General features: G+C 33.3%; 1 long non-coding RNA gene across 4 annotated transcripts in view; it reads left to right on the top strand.

The window, feature by feature from the left end:
- The window catches only part of LOC306654984, an 87,251-nt gene that overhangs the window by 15,458 nt on the left and 50,881 nt on the right, over nt 1–20,912 (top strand). For all 4 annotated transcript variants that reach the window (XR_013762144.1, XR_013762145.1, XR_013762146.1 and 1 more), the window contains exon 3: nt 9,515–9,680. This is a non-coding gene — a long non-coding RNA (uncharacterized lncRNA). The remainder of the gene's footprint in view (nt 1–9,514; nt 9,681–20,912) is intronic.

Raw genomic sequence — 20,912 nt, forward strand, 5'->3', positions numbered from 1 at the left:
GCCACTAGTTTTCAGTAAGATTTGTTATACAGCAATAATTAGCTGATACACCTACTAAGAAGGTACAGTGGTATAGGGCTGCTTCTCCAAAGGAGAATTAGGATGCTGCTAGATATAGTCCAAGGTCAACTAAAATACCTGTCCTCAAGAAGGTTGCAGTTGTGGCTGGGCATGGTGGCACATGCCTGTATTCTCAGAGACTCAGAGGTTAAGGCAGGAGAGGATGGCAAGTTCAAAGCCAGTCTCAGCATCTAAGCTAGACCTTGTCTCAAAATAAAAGAAATTAAAAGAGCTGGGGGATGTGGTTCAGTGGTTAATTATACCTGGGTTCAACCCCTGGTAGGAAAAAAAAAAGAAAAAAAGAAGGCAGAGTTCTGTGAGGAAATGGAATAGACAGTTGAAACCCAGTCAAATAGTCAAAATAGTAGAAATATCTTCAATGTTCAGTGTTTTCACAGATTTTAAGTTCCCAGAGCATAGAGGTCCTGCAGCAGGCTAGTTTTATAGTGAAAAGAAGTCTAACTCAACAGTTTCAAAAGGTGCATATCCAAACAGCAGGTGTATGCCATGGTGGTGAGAGACCCCTTGGCCGTATGACCTCATGGTGGATGGCAGTGGTGGGAGTGCCTATGCAAACAAGAGATCACACTGCAAAATTGGAAGCCAGAGAATAATTTAGGGTTAGGTTCACTTTTATAATAACTCAGCCTTATGATAGTTCAAGGGTCTCTTGAAAGCTACCTTAATCCCTATCAATGAACTACGGGCCTCCAACTATTCCCCTCTTCTTACAGTGAAGACCAAACTTCAAACCTATGACCCTTAGATGGACACACCCAACATATCCAAAGCATAGTTTTGTGTCTACCTTGGGGCAAGGCTATTCAGGTTAAACACGATGGTATACACAGCTCATATACTCAATGACTTAATGGCGTATACTCAACGAGTATGTGCATCGTACCTATCTCCATGACTGTTTTTTGATAATGAAGAGAATGGTTACCACTAGAAGATTAGCATTGGTTTCTCCTAAGAGATGAAAACTGAGCTGGTGTTTAAAAGCTCCATAGGAGTTTCTATAGCATTCAGTGGAATTCCTCTTGAAAGACTTTGAATATGCAAAGCTTTCAAAGTGTGAAGCAGCATGGCATATTGCAGAAATGGAAAGTTCTTAGTTTGAAATTCGTAGAATTTGAGATGTAAGGAAGCATTGGTGGAGAATCAAACTGAGGAGGACAGATCATCCAAAGTTTTACATGTAGTGTGATCATCCATCTTAGTTTTTAGGGACGGTCCTCATTAATGCATCCGATTTTGGTTTAATTATTAGTAGGGGGTCCCCTTCAACAGTCACAAATCCTGCTTTGGACAATAAATTATATAGTCAGTTTAATCCTGTGCCACAGCAAAATTAGTCAATGACTGCATTTTTCATCCTATAATAAAACAATGAAAAATGTAACTATTTTTTGTGGAGAATACATTGGAGAAAAAAATCAGAATTTGGGAAATTAATTTCAGTGGGTTATTGGCAGGGCGAGACTTTAAAAAAGTCTTCTTAACTTGTTTTCCACAAGATTATGTTTTAATTTTCTTGTGGTTTCTTGTTAGACATGCAAACAATTGTTTAATTGAATGGAAAATTTTCTTTTACTAACTACACAAAGAAATTTAACGGCATTACTATTGTTTGAAAAAGTTGTGTGAATTAACTGTATTTTTTTCCCTGATAAGAGAGAGACTAGTTATGGAAGAAATTTCATTACTTTCCTTTTTCAGAAAAACTTTAACTACAAAATTTATCTTCCTAGTAATGGCTTAAACTGTACAGAAAGGTTTAAAATCAAATTTATTGTTTCAATCACTAGATTTTAATAAACTACTCTAAGTTAAGTCATGGTCTATCAACTTAATAAGATATTTGTCTTTTTCCATTTTGTGCTACTTCAGCAGAATACCTGAGTCTGGACAGTTTATAATGAATGAAAGTTCATTGACTCACAGTTCTGGAGACTGTAGAGTCCAGGATCAAGGCACTGGCATCTGCTCTGGTGAGGGCCTTCTTGATGTGTCCTCACGTGGCAGAAAGCGGAAGAGAAGAGAGCAAGAGCGAACCCATACCTGGGAACCCTTTTTTAATAATGTTAATGTATTCATGAGAGTTCTGATCCAAACTCATCCCAGCATTAGGTTTCACCTAAAACCCAAAATTGTTGCTTTGGGCTTAAGTTTACAACACATTAATTCTGGGGTATATATTCAAACCATAACAGATATTATTATTTATTTTATTTAAATATTCTAGTTAACATTTATAACTTTATTAAATTTAGACATTTAAACATAGGTTGTTTTTAAAATAAAAAGTAATGGCAGAAATTTAATTTTTATGTTTGGTTCAATCACTAATTTGAAATGCCTACCTTTATTTCCATAAATATATGCTTTGTTTGGGAATTTCTTTTCTGTACCATAATCTGACTACACATTTCTTTATTTGTGCAAATTTTTAAGTTCGTATGTATTTGTTTTAATTTTAACCTTTGATGAGGCAAGTTTTCCTTATTGTCTTGTCAAAAATATCTTGTCTTCAAGCATTTCTCACCCTCCTTTCAAAGAATTTAAAATTAGGTCCTTAATTTAGGTCCAAATTCCTGTTGAGCGCAAGTAATTTTTAGGGCAATGAAGTGAAACTGTTCTCTGACACTACAATGGTAAACATACAACAATTTGCATTAATGAAGACCAAACCAACCAAACCAACCCAAAACAAAACAATACAATACAAAGATAAAACTCTAATATGAACTGGGGACTTTAGTTAAAAGCATTATATTAGTATTATTACATCAATTGTAATGTACCACACCAACATAAGATGTTAGTAATAGGAGAAATTGAGGGTGAAAGGAGGGAGATATTATGAGAATTCGACTGTTCAATTTTTCTGTAAACCTAAAACTTTTCTCAGAACAGTATTTCATGCTGCACTGATTAAATTTTGGAGAACTGGCACCTTTAAAATATCAAGTCTTTGTATACTGGAACAAGGATATCTCTCTACTAATTTAGTTCTTCATCCATGTCCTACATTAATGTTTTATTGTTTTCTCCAGGTATGACTTCCACATTTTTGTTTTATTTATTCCTTGATATTTTATGACTTTGTTGCTATAGTGAATACCATTCCTTTAATTTCTACTATATTTTCTCATTGGTCATCACTGCCATTCTAAGAAAGTTTTATTGTCAGTGAAATTTAAAGTTTTCATTGCTACATATTATGTTAATTATTTCATTAATCATTAAATCTATATTGTTAATAAGTCAAAGTATTTTAATAGTTACAATTAATATTTTTCTGTTTTATCTCTAGCCTGGCATTAAACCCAAATTATGTAGGTATATGTCCTGAAGATGAAAATAGTTTTTACACTGTCTGTGAAGCACTTTATGATACAAGAGAATTTACATTATCTGCCATCAAGACGTTTATTCATTGCTTATTCAGTTTTAGATTCAGTTATTTAAAAAGGATATAGTTGTAATGTTTGGGTCTTTCACAGTTCTGGCATTGTAACCCAAAAAGTACCACAATGCTTTTGAATGTATCAGAGGAATTTTGGTACATTAATTGAAAATAAATTTTCTCTAATTTTTTCTACATGCAAATTAAACATAAGTTCAGATAATATTTTCCATCTTTAAATAAAATATTTAAATTTTCCTTCTTTGCCTTGGTCAGTTTTTATAGTTATTATTTATTCACAAACTTCCTAGATAATATTTTTTCACTCAGTTATTTAAGATGTATCTTCATATTGAGATTGGCATGTCTCTCTTTAGTTTTAATAAAAATTAAATTTATAAAGAGATAAGGGCAAATGAATTGTAGTCCAATATGATTTTGTTTTCATTTCCTTATTGGCTTATTGGTTTTATAGAATACATCTTTACTTAGAATCATCTACCATCAAGTGATATTACAGTAAATCACTTATAGTTAAAAACCTTGCAATATAATACTTCAGTTTCTTTCCCCCCAATCATTGTGTTATTGTTGTTAAGTATTATAACTGTTACATATATTATAAACACCACACTGCATTATGGTCATTTTTTTGCTTTGAATGATCAATTACCTTATAAAAATATTCAAACCATTAAAAACACATGTATTTGCCCATGTAGTCAGTTTTTAGTACTCTTTACTTTTTTTTGTAGATCAATATTTCTATCTGCAGTTCTTCCTTTAGCCTAATTTATAGTGAGGATCTGCTGGTGATAGATTATTTTATCTGTGTAAGCCTGAAAAAAGTCCTTATTTTGCTTTTAGCTTTTAAAAGATATTTTACTTGAATATAGAGTTCTAGGTTGATGGTTTCTTCCTTCACTACTTAAAAGTATTGCTTCAGTGTGTCCTTGCCTGCATTGTTTCTGAGTACATTGTCATCTTTGTTCCTTTGTGCTTAGCATGTCATTTTTTCTTTGATTGCTTTTAAGATTTTTTTTAATTACTGATTTTGAGCAGTTGATTATACTGTGGGGTTCATTGAATAACTTGTATCTGTAGGTTTAGAGCTTATTTCCGTTTGGAGGACTTTCAGCCATTATTTTAAAGTGTTTTTTCTGCCTATCCCTCTGACCTTCAGGGATTACAATCACAAGTATATTAGATTAACAAAAATTGACCTGTAGCTCACTGACACTGTGTTCATGTTTTAGTCTTTTTTTCCCCATTTTTCATTTGATACAGTTTTTATTGCTGTGTTTGAGATGTTTGAGATCCACTAATCTTTTCTTTTGTAACACCTAAATTTTTTTTTTTTTTTTTTTTTTTCTTTTTGGTACCTGGGATTGAACCCAGGAGTGCTTAACCACTGAGTCACTTTCCCAGCCTTATTTATTTATTTATTTATTTAGAGATGGAATCTCACTAAGTTGGTTAGGGCCTTACCAAGTTGCTGAGGCTGGCTTTGAACTTGCAATCTTCCTGCCTTAGCCTCCTGAGCTGCTGGAATTACAGGTCTGTGCCATCACGCCCCACCCAATCTGTTTTTAATTGTACATAGTATATGTTTTTAACTTAGTTAATGAGTAATGGAGGCAAAAGAGGTGATTATGGGTCTTTCCCCAAACTTTAATGGAATTGCATCTAAGGATTCAAGATTAAGTATAATATTGGCTGTACATTTTATCTATTTATTTTCCATTTGTGAACGATTGGAGAAATTTTTTCTATGCCTTGTTTAGATAATTTTTGTTAAAATGCATGTGTTACCTTTTTCCCCCTAAATGCTTTAAAAATCTATTCAAATTACCATGTGGCTTTTCTCATTTAATGTATTATTACAGTGAATTTCATTAATATAATTCCTGATGTTACATTTCTAATACAAACAATGATTAGTCAAATTGTATTTGTTCCTTTATTTTTTGATTCATTGTACATAAATGGGGTACAACTTTTCATTTCTCTGGTTGTACACAAAGTAGAGTCACACTGTGTAATCATACATGTACATAGGGTAATGACATTTGTCTCATTCCATTATCTTTCCTTCCCCCTGCCTCCCCTCATTTCCTCTACACAATCTGTCCTTCCTCCATTCATTCCTTACCCCCTTCCCCCATTATGTATCATCATCCTCTTATCAGAGAAAACATTTGGCTTTTGGTTTTTTGAGATTAGCTTATCCTCACTTAGCAAGATATTCTCCAACTCCATCCATTTACCTGCAAATGCCATAATTTTATTCTTCTTTAATATGCCATTGTGTATATATACCACAGTTTCTTTATCCATTCATCAATTGAAGGACATCTAGATTGGTTCCACAGTCTGGCTATAGTGAATTGAGCAGCTATGAACATTGATGTGGCTGTATCTCTGTAGTATGCTGATTTTAAGTCCTTTGGGTATAGGCCAAGGAGTGGGATAGATGGGTCAAATGGTGGTTCCATTCCAAGTTTTCTAAGGAATCTCCATACTGCTTTCCAGAGTGGCTGCACCAATTTGCAATCCCACCTGCAATGTATGAGTATGCCTTTTTTCCCACATCCACACCAATGCCTGTTGTTGCTTTTATTCTTGATAATAGCCATTCTAATAGGAGTGCGATGAAATCTTAGGGTAGTTTTGATTTGCATTTCTCTAATACTAGAGATGTTGGTCATTTTTCCATATATGTGCTGATTGCTTGTAAATCTTCTGTGAAGTGTCTGCTCTGTTCCTTAGCCCATTTATTAATTGGGTTATTTGTATTCTTGGTGTAAAGTTTTTTGAGTTCTTTATAAATTTTGAGATTAGTGCTCTATATGAAGTGTGTGTGGTAAAGATTTTCTCCCACTCTGTAGGCTCTCTCTTCACATTGTTGATTGTTTCCTTTGCTGAGAAAAAGCTTTTTAGTTGAATCAGACACTTCAAGGACAGAAAACTTAAGACCAATATCCCTGATGAACATAGATACAAAAATTCTTAACAAAATTCTGGCAAATAGCATACAAAAACATATTAAAAAGATTGTGCACCGTGATCAAGTGGGTTTCATCCCACGGATGCAAGGTTGGTTCAACATTCCGAAATCAATAAATGTAATTCATCACATCTACAGACTTAAAGTTAAGAATCATATGATTATTTCAATACATGCAGTAAAAGCATTTGCTAAAATACAGCACCCCTTCATGCTCAAAACACTAGAAAACATAGGGATAGTAGGAACATTTCTCAACATTGTAAAGGCTGTCTATGCTAAGCCCATGGCTAACATCATTCTAAATGGAGAAAAACTGAAAGCATTCCCCCTAAAAGCTATAACAAGGCAGGGATGCCCTCTTTCACCACTTGTATTCAACATGGTTCACAAAGGGTCAAGATCAAAAATATATTTTGAAAAAAACTTCAAGAATCAATGACAAATCAGAAAATGATACAGATATGGGAGAAAGTAAGAACTCTGACAAAATATTATTGTAAAAACATCAAGCAACCCTAATTTTATACATTGCTGGTAAGATTATAAATTCTTGTAAATTTTGTGAAACAATTGGTTTTTATTTAATATTGAAGGTATATATATATACTCTAAAACCTATTCAAAGGATACATCCAATGCACTGTGTTTGAGACTATTCCTAGTAGCAACATTTCTTATAGCAAAGCTTTAAAAATGAACAGAAGTCCATTGGTAGGACAATGAATTTTAATATATTCATACAATAGGATCCTGTGTGTTAATTAAAAAGACTTGAGTACAACTATGTATATTTTAATACACCTCATGAGCAAAGTGTTGAAAAAGACAAGTTGCAGTAAAACCATACAGCATAATACCACTTTCATGAAGGTCAAAGACATGTATTTAAAATATAAATAGCACATTATGTAGAGAGTCGTACATTATGATGGTAAACAAAGACTTGATGCATACAAATGTTAGAAGTCTGTCTACCCTTGGTAGGTTAGAGGGGAACTGGTATAGGGAGGAAAGGTGTGCAACACTGGAGTGCTTCAACTGTATTGCTCATGTCCAGTTAATCTTATGGAAGCTTTATGAGTTTTTTAAAAATTGTTTTTATACCTTAAACCTCTATCTTATTTATGTTCTTTATGATATACAAAATATTTTACAATAATAAAAAATACATTTCATATTTGCACTGGCCGTTTAATTGTTTATCAGCCTCCCGAAAGAGGTGTCCTAAAAAATATGATCCATTCAAATGTATTATGAACTAATTAAATTTTAAGATGGTGTTTGGAGGTCTCAAGTTCTTGCCAATGATTGTGCCTTTTAAAAAGGTACCTTATGAACAACTAATTAAAATATTTAATTGAAAATGTAAACTTACACTGGCAAAAAAATGTAAACTCAATCAACTTATTTTAAACTATGTGAAGTAATTAACAAGTGTCTTTTGAAAGTAAAAGTTATACTCTTATTAGTTCAAAGATAAATTCTCTACAGTAATGTGAAAATGCAATTATAATTCAAACTTTTAATCATTAATTTTGTTTTTAACACCAATATCACATTTAAAAAGTATAAACACTTCTATGTTGTTAGAACTGACAAAAATGCTAAAAGCATATTTATATCTGTAGTAATAAGATGTAAAATTAAACCAATTTGGTGTGAGTCTGTGTATGTGCATTTATTCTGTGTTTTATGTATGAAATTCTCCTAAAGCTAACATCTTTAACAAACATTATCTTGTGGATCCTATAGCTATGGTTTTGAGTTGAGAGAAGGAGCCTTCATGTCGAGTTTGCTGTTTTGAAGCCTTCATTGGAGTTGCCTTTGCCTGTAGCTTTCTTTCACTAGGTACCCTTAGGGGGATTGTCCTTACATAAGTCTATATCATATCTCTATCTTGTCAGTTTGCTCTTCCCAAGTTAACACATCAGTTTTCATTACAGTTCTCCAGAGAGACAGAACTAGTAGCAGATACGTGTGTAGGTTGGTAGGTAGACAAACTAGAGGAGAATTATTAGGGGAACTGGATCATGTGATTGTGATTATGGAAGCTGAGAAGTATCATGACAAGCCCGCTGCAAGCTGAAGTCCCTAGGATACCTGCAGCACGATTCAGTTGAAGTCTGAAACAGCTCAGAGAAGAGAGGCCTTATGGACCCGGGACCCAGACACTCGAGGGGCTGCTGAATAAGGATGCTCTGAAGTGGGCTCTGCTTATGTCAGAGAAAAATGTGACTGCAATCACCACTACTTATGAAACAGAAGGATGAATCACACAGGAGAAGAAGTGAAGGAGCCAGTAGAATTATCAGTCCTACATGTTACCTCCAGGACTCTCTGTAGTCAAGAGCCTAACACAAAGGTAGCTGACAGAAAAGGAATATAGCTGGCAGTCTCCATCCTGACCTCACAAAGCAAGAGCAGAGACAGGTGGGTACAGACAGGCATACTTACAAAAAATTATTTTTCATGAATACAATCAAATTAACTAGAGAACATCCCAATAGCATTATAGAGTCTGACTTTCTACAGGTGTGAGCTAGTATCACCTAACCCTCACCTCGTTTTGACGTCTCAGTTCCTCTACACCTGTGAATAGTTCCCTGCATTAAATTCCCTTTACCAAATATACTTGCAGTAGATTTTTTTTCCCCTGGTTAAACCCTGAGTACAACACTGTTGCTTACTTTTGGCCTTGTATGATATTTATATTGCCATATTCTTTTCTTCTTAATATTTGCCTGACATATTTTTATCTATTCTTTATTTTAAAGTGCTTTTCTTTTAAAGATAATAGAGGTGAGTTTTGCAGTTTTACTCAATTGGAGAGAATTTTTTTTCTGTTAGAAGGCAAGATGAATGCTTTTGCATTCATTGTGATCATTTTTTGTTTTGTGCTATCCCATTTAATGATTTTCTAATTATATGTGTCTTTCATTTCTTTAGATTGACTGATAAAAGTTTTGCTTGGATAAAATTTTGTTCGTTCTCTTTTACCTGTAATAATTTGGAATTTCTGATCTTATTTCCAGTCACTGAGATCATTTTTTTAAAAAGTTTTAAATTGAAATATAATGTGCCTACAGAAAATTGCTCACAGCAAAAGCACAGCATGAGGAACATTCCTGGTGAGCACCCTGTGGAGGAGCACCCTGGAAGGCTTCCTGTGGCTCTATCTCACTCACTTCTCCACAAAAGGTAACCCTAAATTTTGGTAAGCATTTTTGAGCCTATACTTTTCCATCATATTATTATCTATAATCTCTGAACAAAATAAACTCTTTGACATTTAAAAAATTTCTATATCCATCCTCTTTTGTCTTTCGAAACTAGATTTTCATAATATCTATAATTTTATAAACTGTTCTTTATTTTGGCTCCAGATTTTCAAAAATATGGTTTTTAAATTTCCTTATGCCTTTTTGTTTCTCAAAGTATCTATTCTGAACAGTTGCATGAAAGCCTAGAAATGTCTTGTCAGCTCATTTTGAGGTAACTAGGTTTTACTGGTTACTCTTCTCTCTAGTGTGTCTATGTCTAAGGGTTTTCTCTTTTTTGGATATAAACATATATTTTATTTTGCTGGAGTTATACTTGAGTAGTATTCTTTTTCAGAAATCATGTTTGTTGGTGTGTTTGAATAATGGGAGAAATGCCTAGGTTGTCTACATGTATAAATAATTATTTGGCTTGGTAAAGGACTCAGGTTTACAGTATTTTCAGATCAATACAGGCATTTCTTTATTGCATTCTAGCGTTCAGCACTTCATATGACAAATTCTACATTTTGCGTCTCTTTGCTTCCTAATAAGTGTGTTTTATTATCCTAGAAATTTTAGTTTTTGTTTTTTTTTTTAGAATTAAGTTCTGAATTTTAAAAAATGATAACAGGATATATCTATTTGTATGTGGTGACTCTCAGTTTTCCTTTGTAGTGCTTTGGCACTTTAGTCCCAAGAACTCAAGTATTTATCAAATAGTACTTCTCAAATACATCTCATTTGTATTTTCATTTGCATTCTCAAATTAGGCTTTTAAATGACTACATTGGAGGTTGTGTGTGTGAACAACTTGTTGTTCTATCTCCTCTGCATTTTAAATAATGGTAGTCATGTTTTTATTTGTCCAAAATTTTTTATTTATAATTTCTAATTATATCTCTTTACGAGTATATTCTTGTGATATACACACACATGTGCATGAGCATGCACATGGACACATACATAAACCTCCAGTATCAAAAGGGATACAACTCAGATTTTTGGCAAATTGATTTTCTCGTCCCTGCCTCCTTGCTATTTCTTTGGGAACCATGTGTTTTGCTTATTCAGGATGCCTTCTCTCTTTCTTGCTGTTTTATTTCTTTAAATAACTGATCACACATGCATGTATATGCACATACATATATGCATATATATAAATATGTAGACTTATTTGTACCCTAATGTGTAGAATAGTCAGCATCAGTAGCTGCTGAGTAGCTCTTCATCAGCTACTTGGCAACTGTGTGTCCTCCTTCCCGTGCTGCGAAAGAGAGCATTATCTAGAGTCTTGGAGAAAGGACGAGACTTGGGTCACCTTTGCTTAAGGTACATAAATGCATATCCACTGTCATGGTCTGAATTTACCTGAGAACCACTCGGCTTCTCTTTTTGGCTCTTATATCCATGCCTGGAGTGCAGCATGAACCTGTGGCCTGCTGTAGTTACCTGAACCTGCTGATTCTATAAAGATTTAGGGGAATCACCTAGAAGAATTATAACTCATTCTTTCAGCTACCCTCTTGTTTTCTGGATCAACTCACATAGGTCTCAAATTTAGTCCTGAAGACATTTTCTAAATATTTCTTGTCTTCTGATGGAAGATGTTTTGACTTTTCAATGCTCCCCTCAAATAATTATTATTATTTGGATTTTATTTTTTGATATCTTCATGAGATTTTTGAAGGATAAATTGATAACTTTAAGTGTGCTGTTTGCCATATTGAATGCAAACTCTTTGATTAGTTTCTACTAATGCAAAGTCTTTGATTCTTCTACTATTGGGGATAACCTTCATCTAGTGTAGTTAGTTTATCTGGTGAAGTATCATTGCTTATCAGATGAACAATGTTTGTGAATTTGAATCCATTCCCAGTAATTACCATGTGGCAATAGGATCTTTATTATTTGTGTTGGCATCACTTAAATTTTCTGTACAAAGAATATTCAACTTGCAATCTGAGTTCTACCCAATTACTGAGAACCAGGGATAGCTAGATCAGGGATCTGACCCAGACAGATCATTTGACCTATCCAAGAGCAATTCTCCTGTCTGAAGCTGTGGGTATGTCTCTGAAGTTCAGGTTCTTCTCTAACCACTCAATGGTAATACACATATTATCAGGTTCATGCATGGTTAATCTTTGCATGGAGCTGGCTTTGAAATCTACCCTTCTTCAATGGGACCTAAGACCTATGACTGACCTTTGACGGATGCCTTTCTCTAGAGTCTTCAAACATATACTGAAAATTTCAGCTGGTGCAGGGAATCATATCATAATCCAGACCATCACTTAATCAGAAAGCTGCATCTGCTTGGTTTTCATCCCCAGTCCTAAAGCATCAGACTCTGACCTTGCTATTAGGACTAGTTCATTGGACATTGAATATAAGCTTTGCAGACAGTAATTTGAATTAATAAGTGCTTTATTTGGAGATCAAATTCATTTCTACATCATGAACTCAACCTTTGCCCCAGAAAATCCTAGCTGATTGATGGCCCATGGCTAAGGTAGAAACCTCCTGATTGAAGTAATTTGATGGCAGTACTTAGGCTGTTTCAATTTTAAAAATGTACCTGTTGGTCAAGAATGGTATCTTTTGGTATTAGTACTGTCAGAGCATTTTCTCTTTCTTTAAGTATACAATAAACATGTATTATTTTTTTAAATAAGTGACCAACACTTACTTTGAACTATTATTTCCAAGAATTAAACTTTTACCTAGAATGTAAAGTAGACTCCTAAAAGATGATATAATCATTGTAGGAAGTACCTTTGTAGATTGAGAGTCAGTGAACTGAGTGACTCCCTGCCCACCATGTTTCTCCCAATCTATTTTTATATAGAAAATGATCAGAACTAGATCAATTAAGGCCATACTTCATTAATGAGTAGAAGAAACTTAATGCATTAACAACAGTTTTAGTGATTGTGGTATTTGCTACCTATATGTCAGTAAAGAAATGTTTAAATATTTAAATTCTTGACTTTGATAAATTGATAAATAATGCATGCTCTATTGACATTTCTGAAGGTCTCTTCTACCCAAAATCACAGTATCTTATGAATAATTAATACTTAAAGCTTTTTATCTCCCCAGTACTGGCATCACATAAGTTTTAGACTATAGTTGGTGCAGTGCAGTAGGAATAAAAGAACTTTAGCTGTATTTTCACTTGAATCCCAGTATCATTGTTTCCTAGGTTTGTGATTTTTGTTGAAGTCATATGATGGCTTCAAGCTTCTGTTTCCGCATCTTAATATTATGAGAATACTGATATTCTGTCTAGTAATGAGGAGAATAAGACCTCCTCCACAGGCTGAGAATTAAGAAAGTAGACCCTGTATTTAAATTGCCTGAATTTATATCCCCACTGAATGCCTAGCCATGTAATTTGGGAAAGTCACTAACTTCTGCAAGGTTCAGGTCATATGTAAGTTGAAAATAATGTTGGCTTCACCAGAGTGTGTTGGTGAAAAATAGTCCTGTTACAATTTCATTTCAGAGATTAGAACATCATGAATGCTTGGCAAATTTAAATAATTTATAATAATCATAAGTTAAAATGTTATTAGTTTTTACTTTCTCATACCCATTTTTCTTTTCATTCTTTATTGTTCTGTACATACTGAACACAATAATATTGAACATGTCTATTGTTTATACCATATTTTATTGGAAAATCCAGAAATAACCCAATCACTGAACAGAAATTTTAGAATATACAACTTGGCAGTTATTGAATATGTTGTGATTTGACAGTTTGTCAAGGATATATGCACTTTAATTTGATAGGAAGGACTATAAATATGCCTCTGCCTAGTTCTGACTGGTTTTGTTTTTTAAACCTTTTCCTATTATTTTTCTCATCTTAATAAAAGGCATTTTCATGTGTTTTTAGGCCAAAATGTGCCTATTTTGTCACATTCCAAATTCCATTGATGCCAGTTTGTCATTTTTCGCATTTTCAGTACATAAATAACCACTTCTCATTATTTCCCCTACTACTTTCTTACTTGAATTGGTGGAGACTATTAGCTGGTTGTACCATTTTTACATTGCTTCTGTAACAAATGACAGCTAACTTAGTGACTTAAAGCAATATCAAGTTATTATCTCATGGTTCTTTCTGTTGGTTAGAAGTCCTGATGAAGTGAGTCTCACCTGGTTCTCTGCTCCAGGTTTCATAAGGATCAAATCAAAATGTTGGTGGGGCTATATTACATTCTGGAGGTTCTGAGGCTAAATATTCTTTCAAGTTTGTTCACTTTGGCTGAATGTAGTTCTATGTGACTGTAGAACTGGGGGTCTCATTACCTTCCTGACTATTGAATGGGGCTAGTTAGTTATCAGCTTCTAGATATTGCCAACAACCCTGGCTTATGGCCCTCTTCCTCCATCTTCAAAGAAACAACAGGTCAAGTTCTTCTCACATTTCACATCTTTCTAACCTCTCCTTTTGTCTCATCTCTCTTACTTACTATTTCTGCCTTTTCTGTTTTTAAGGGTGGGTATGATTTTCTTCCTTGATAATGGAAGAAAATCTCCTTTTTTTTTTTATTTTTTTTAAGACTCAGCTTATTAGTATCTTAAATTATATCTGCAAGGTCCCTTCACAGTAGAATGCAGATTAGTGTTTGATCAAATAAACAGGGGTTTAGATTCTTGGTGGGACACTTTTAGAATCCTGTCTATAATGTTATTTTTCCAGATTCTACTCTTTCTCACCATGTAGCTATTTTCTAAACACAGCTGTCGCATTGATCCCTTTAACACATAAATAAATCACTATCATCCTTTTGCTCAATCTTCCAGTCACTTATCTTTTGTAGAGCAAAAGCCAAAGCAGTTTTAACAGCCCACATAACCCTATATGACCTCTGAGCCCCTTCTGTGTCCCATGCATTTCATCTGTAGCTGGTCCTCTGCTCATTGTGTTTCATTGTCTCTTTGATATTCACAAATGCTCCAAGCATATCTTTGCTCTTGCTTGTCTCTGTGTGGAACACTTTTTCCCCAGGTAGGCAGATGACCCACTTTCTCATTTCATTCAAGTTTTTGATATTCCATCATAGAGACTTTTCCTCACCACTTTAAATAAACCCATATTTCCTTCCCACTTACCCTTACCTAATTTATTTTACTCCTAATGAGTAAAAAAGTAATTTTCTACTATAATATCATTAAATTTATTTTCTGCCCTTCCTCTCCCTCCAATAGAATTATGCTTTTAGAAAGAAAGAGTTTTGTGTGAATGGACTTTTGCTGTATTCTAATGTCCTCAGAACGATGCCTGTTACATAGCAGGTGCTCTAAAAGTATTTTCAGTATAAATAAATTCCATTTCAATTCAATTTTCTTTTTTCTCCTTCACTTTGGATTTATATTTATACTTGAGAAATTCCGAGAATATCTTAAACACATGGGTACTCATCAACTAGATCTAACCAATGTTGATTTTTGCTGTTTCCTTTGAGATATTGCTTTTTTATGTAAAATAAACAGAACATTACAAATACAATTAAGATCCCTTTATTGACCTCCATAGGGCAAACTTCCTTTGTAAGCTAAAGGTAGAGCTATCATAAAAATTTTATAAAGACAATGTGGTATTGGCAGAGGGATAGACATATAGATAGAACAGATTAGAGAATCTAGAAATAGACACACAAATCTGATCAGCTACTTTTTTGGCAAAAATAAACAGGTAATTCAATGGAACAAGGTTTGACTTTCAAACAATAGTACTAGGGAGATTAGAATTCATAGGTTAAAAAAAAAAACCCTTGTGTACAATGAATCAAAATACAGTCTGTAAAAAATTAAAAGCTAAATAAAAATAAAACAAAACAAAACAAAAAACCCTGAACTTTGATTTAAGTCTTATGCTGTATTCAAAAACGAACTTAAAATGGATCATGGACATACATGTAAATTGTAAAACTATAAAACTTTTAGGAAAAAATAGAAGAAAATCTTCTAGGTATTTTTCTTCTAAAAATAGAAGAAAATCAGGTCTAGGTCCAGGCAAAGAATTCTTAGACTTGACATCAAAAACATGACCTGTAAAGGAAAAGAATTGATTAATATAACCTTAAAATTAAAAACTTGTGCTTTGTGAAAGATCATATGTCTGACAAAGGACTAGTGTCTAGATTATGAATATGTAAGAAATTCTCGAACTCAACAATAAAAATTCCAATTAGGAAAACAATAACAACAAAAAAAGAGAAAATAGATGTTTTAGTGAAGAGGATATAGATGGCTTTGAGAATATGAAAATATGTCCAATAAACATGAGATAAAAGAAAAAAGTGGCAATAACAAAAGGAAGTGAGGAGGTAGAGAAATTTAGTCATATAAACATTTCTGACAAGGATGTAAAATCTTACAACCTTCTGGAAAAGATTTTGTCAGTGTGTTAATCAACTTTCTGTCATGTTGACAAGGTACCTGAGGTAATCAGCTCCTAAGGAAGAAAGATTTACTTTGGTGTGATGTTTCAGAGACTTCAGTCCATGGTTGATTGGCTCCATTGCTTCTGGGTCTGTGTTGAGTTAGTATATTGTGGTGGGGAGAATGTGACAGAGCACAGTTGCTTACCTCATGTTGGTTGGAAAACAGAGGAGGGGTTCCAATATTCCACCCAAGGACTTACCCACAATGATCTGACTTCCTTCCATTTGGCACCAACTCCCAAAGAGTTCACCATTCCTAACTGTATCACAGACTGGTGACCAAGCCCCTGGCATATCTGCCTTTGGTAGACATTTATGAACCAAATCATAACAGTTTCTTGTAAAACCAAATCTGTAATTATCATTTTACTACCAGTGTACTCTTGGGCATTCATCCCAGAGAGAGTAAACTTATTTCTACCCATAAAACTATGTGGGAATGTTCACAGTTGTTTTGTTATGATGACCCAAACCTGGAAACAGCTCAGATGTCCTTCAACAGGTGAAGGGTTAATAATCTGTCTCTCACATACTGTGGAGAACAATTGTGCAATGAAAAGAAATTATTGATATATGCAACATCTTGGGTGAATCTCTAGGGAATTATTCTAAATGAAAATAAAAAGTCTATCTCAAAGGTTATATACTGTACAGTTCCATTTGGGTAACATTTTTTAAAATGGCAATTTTTAGAAATGCAGAAAAGATTGAGTGTTGCACAGGGATCAGAATGAGGGGAGGGCATAGGAGGGAGGTGAATATGGTTCTAAAAGGGCAACACAAAGAAAACTATGGTTATGAATCTCCTCAGCATTTCTGACTCCTGTGGTAGATAAATGAAACACATATTGTAAGTTGATTAGACTGCCCCCCAACACATGAAAAACTGAGAAAATCTAAATAAACGTGCAGATTTTATCAGTGTTTACATTTTATTTGTTAACTGATACTAGTTTTACAAAAATGTTCAAATTGTGCAAAGTTTCAGTAAAGTACATAAAGAATTTCACTGTATTCTTATATCTGCAAGTGAATCTATTATTACCTTTATACATATTAATAAATACCCTTTTAAATATTATCTGTTCTTCAAGTCTATATACTTACATATATTTAATATATATATTTTTTCTTTAAATATACATTATTTTATCTACCCCTGCCTCTCGTCTGCAATTTTTTTCACACTGTAAGTCATTTGGGTTGATACACAGAGGACTATCTTCCAGTCATTTTAACTGCTGTAGATTAATGCATAATATACCTAAGCCAAAATTTGATCTTTGATTTCCCTTCTTTATGGGCATTTATTTCCAAGCAGTGAATAAACTTTGCACTGGTAAGCTACCTTCACTGCAGGAGCCTTGTGTTAGAGAACTTAAGCCCAGGGACATGACCAGTAAACACACTGGAACCAGAAAGCACAGTGCCCTTTTTGCAATGTCTCTTGAGTACCCTCTAGTGACAAAGCTCAACATTGTGCCATAGGACGGGAAAGATACTTAACAGGCCCTGATCCTTTGTTTTACAGTGCAGGCAAAAGGAGTGAATTTGGATTTGATAGGTAAGAATGAATATCCAGCACAATAGATAATCAGTTTTTCTAGCACTATTTTGGAATCATCTGTCCTTTTCCTTCTAATCTATAATGTCACATTTTTATATATAGGGTGTTCATATATATGTGCATTTAAATGCTCTGTTTTATTTCCTTTGTTAGTTTATTTAGTATTGTTTTAAGTCCACACTGTTGTAACCATGGTACTTTTTAAATACTTTACAATATTTGGCATTATAAGGCTTTCTACACTATTATCCTTATTAAAATTTCTTTTAGATTTTGCCTATCTATTCTTTCTATCTGTCTGTCTATCTATCTATCTATCTATCTATCTATCTATCTATCTATCTATCTATCATCTATCTATAGCTTAGGGTAGCACCTGGCACCAGCAAGCATTAGATACCTTATTTTTGTTTTTGCTGTTACTGTTATTATGATGTGATATCATATCACCGTATTCAGTAAATGGTGTACTCCATTTATCTAGTTTTATTTCATGTCTATCAAAACTATTTTTATTTTTATAAAGGTGTCACATATTTTATATAGTTTATTAATTTATTGTTATTGTGAATAGTAGGTACTTTTATATTATAGGTTTCTAATAGATTATACTGGTGGATAAAGATGCTATTGATTTTCTTATGTTAATCTTTTTTTCATTTGTAGATTGCCTTTTGATCCATTGTACACAAATGGGGTACAAACTTTTCATTTCTATGGTTGTACACAATATAGATTCACACATTCATGTAATCTTACATGTACATAATGTCATCTCAGTCCACTATCGTTCCTTCCTCCACCCAGTCCTGCCCCATTTCCCTCTACACAATCCAAAGTTCCTTCATTCTTCTCTAACCCACCCCACCCCTGTCCCTGTTATGAATCATCATTCACTTATCAGAGAAAATATTCAGCCATTGGTTTTTTGGGCTTGGCTTATTTCACTTTGCATGTTATTCTCCAACTCTATCCATTTACTAGCAAATGCCATAATTTTATTCTTCTTAATGGTTGAGTAATATTCTGTTGTGTATATATACCACAGTTTCTTTATCAGTTGAAGGGCACCTAGTTTGGTTCCACAATCTAGCTATTGTGAATTAAGCAGCTATAAACATTGATGTGGCTAGGTCACTGTGGTATGCTGATTTTAATTCCTTTGGGTATAGACCAAGATGTGGGATAGCTGGGTCAAAAGGTGGGTCCATTCTAAGTTTTCTGAGGAATCTCCATACTGCTTTCCAGAGTGGCTGTACCAATTTGCAACTCCACCAGCAAGGTATGAGTGTACCTTTTTCCCCACGTCCATGCCAACACCTATTGTTGCTTGTGTTCTTGATAATAGTCATTCTAATTGGGATGAGATGAAATCTTGGGGTGGTTTTAATTTGCAATTCTCTAATTAGGAGAGATGATGAATACTTTTTCATGTATGTGTTGATCACCTGTATATCTTCTTTTGTGAAATGTCTGCCCTGTTCCTTAACCCATTTATTCTTTGTATTTTTGGTGTAAAGTTATTTAAGTTCTTTATAAATTTTGGAGATTAGTGCTCTGTCAGAAGTGTGTGTGGAAAAGATTTTCTCCCACTCTGTAGGCTCTCTTTTCACATTATTGATTGTTTCCTTTGCTGAGAAAAAGCTTTTTAGTTTGAATCTATCCTGTTTATTGATTCTTGCTTGTGTGTTGATCTTGAATGCAGAAACTGTGTTAAATTTTGCTGGTTTGTGGATTCCATTAGATTTATTTTGTAGAGAAGGAGCACACAAACGTTTTTGGAAAGGATCAGATGTTGTTTTTTTTTTTTTTTTTTTTTTTTTTTTTTTTTGTCTTTGAGAGTCATGCAGACTCTGTAGCAACACTAAGGTCTGACTTTTAGGATAAAAGCAACCATGTACAATATGGAAACAAATATATGTGTTTTGATTTGGCTTATAGTATGGTTTGATCTGACATATGGGTCTTATTTTTCAGAACCTTGCTATAGATAATAGCTATTATTTTTTTTTAATGCCATACCTTAAACCATTTGCTTCTTTTTCTTATCATATTTCATGGGCCAGGATTGCCACTATAGTATTATGAAGTGGTGCTAATGGTGGAAATTCTTGCCCTTTCCAGAATTTATTAGGATTTCTTACCAAGTCTAATGTTAAGAATTATGCCATATTAAGGAAATTTTGTTATAACTTTACTCAATGCTTTTATAATAAAAATTATATTTAATACTGTTTTGCATCTATAGAGATAATCTTAATGTTCTTTATTCTTAATGTTGATCAATTTTATAATTTTAAAATATATCTGTCATATATATAAATCTAATTCATTCATGATGAATTATTTTTATACATTATTAGATTTGGTACTCTTTTATTATTTTTACCTTTATGCTTATAAATGAATTGGGTTTTTAATTTTCTTTCCACTCTTCTTGATAGGTTTGCCATAGGGCTACAGCAATGCTTTGAGTCCAAATACTTTCCTACTTGTTTTTCCCTGAAACTGTATTTGTAAAAATTTAAAAAAGAGTGATTTTTGGAATTAGTCTGTGCAATTGGTTGGGGAATGCTTTTGACAGATGATTAACATTATTTGATGATTGCTTATCTATTTAAAATGTATTTCTTTTTGAGACATGTTAGTGACTGAAATATTTTTAAGAAAATTTTACATTTCTTGTGTTTTCAAATGCATTGGCATAGAATTTGTTGCAATAATAATGTAAGTTACAACTTATCCATAATTACATTTCTTTTCCAGTCTCCCTTACATTAGTTTGTGCTTTTTTAAAAATCATTTTTGCTAGAGGTTTAGAAATAATACACATCTTTTCAAGGAACTAGATTTTGGTTTTGCTATTTACCTCTATTTTAAAAAATTGCATTAAGTTTTATTCCGATTCTTTTTCCACTTCCTTATTTAGGTTTGTTTTCTTATTCTTTTATGTATGTTTTAGATGAGTATCTTATTCATTTATTTTTACTGTTTTAAGATTCTAATTAAGACTGCAGAATTTCCTGAAATACTAGTTTAGCTCCAATCTGTGCATTTTAATATTTGCAGTCATGCAGATATAAAATTTCAATGTCTTACAATTTAGGAGCATGTTTTTAAGTCTAATGAATGGAGATATTTA

Source organism: Sciurus vulgaris (genome assembly GCF_902686455.1).
Source record: "Sciurus vulgaris genome assembly, chromosome: 2".
Lineage (NCBI taxonomy): Eukaryota > Metazoa > Chordata > Mammalia > Rodentia > Sciuridae > Sciurus > Sciurus vulgaris.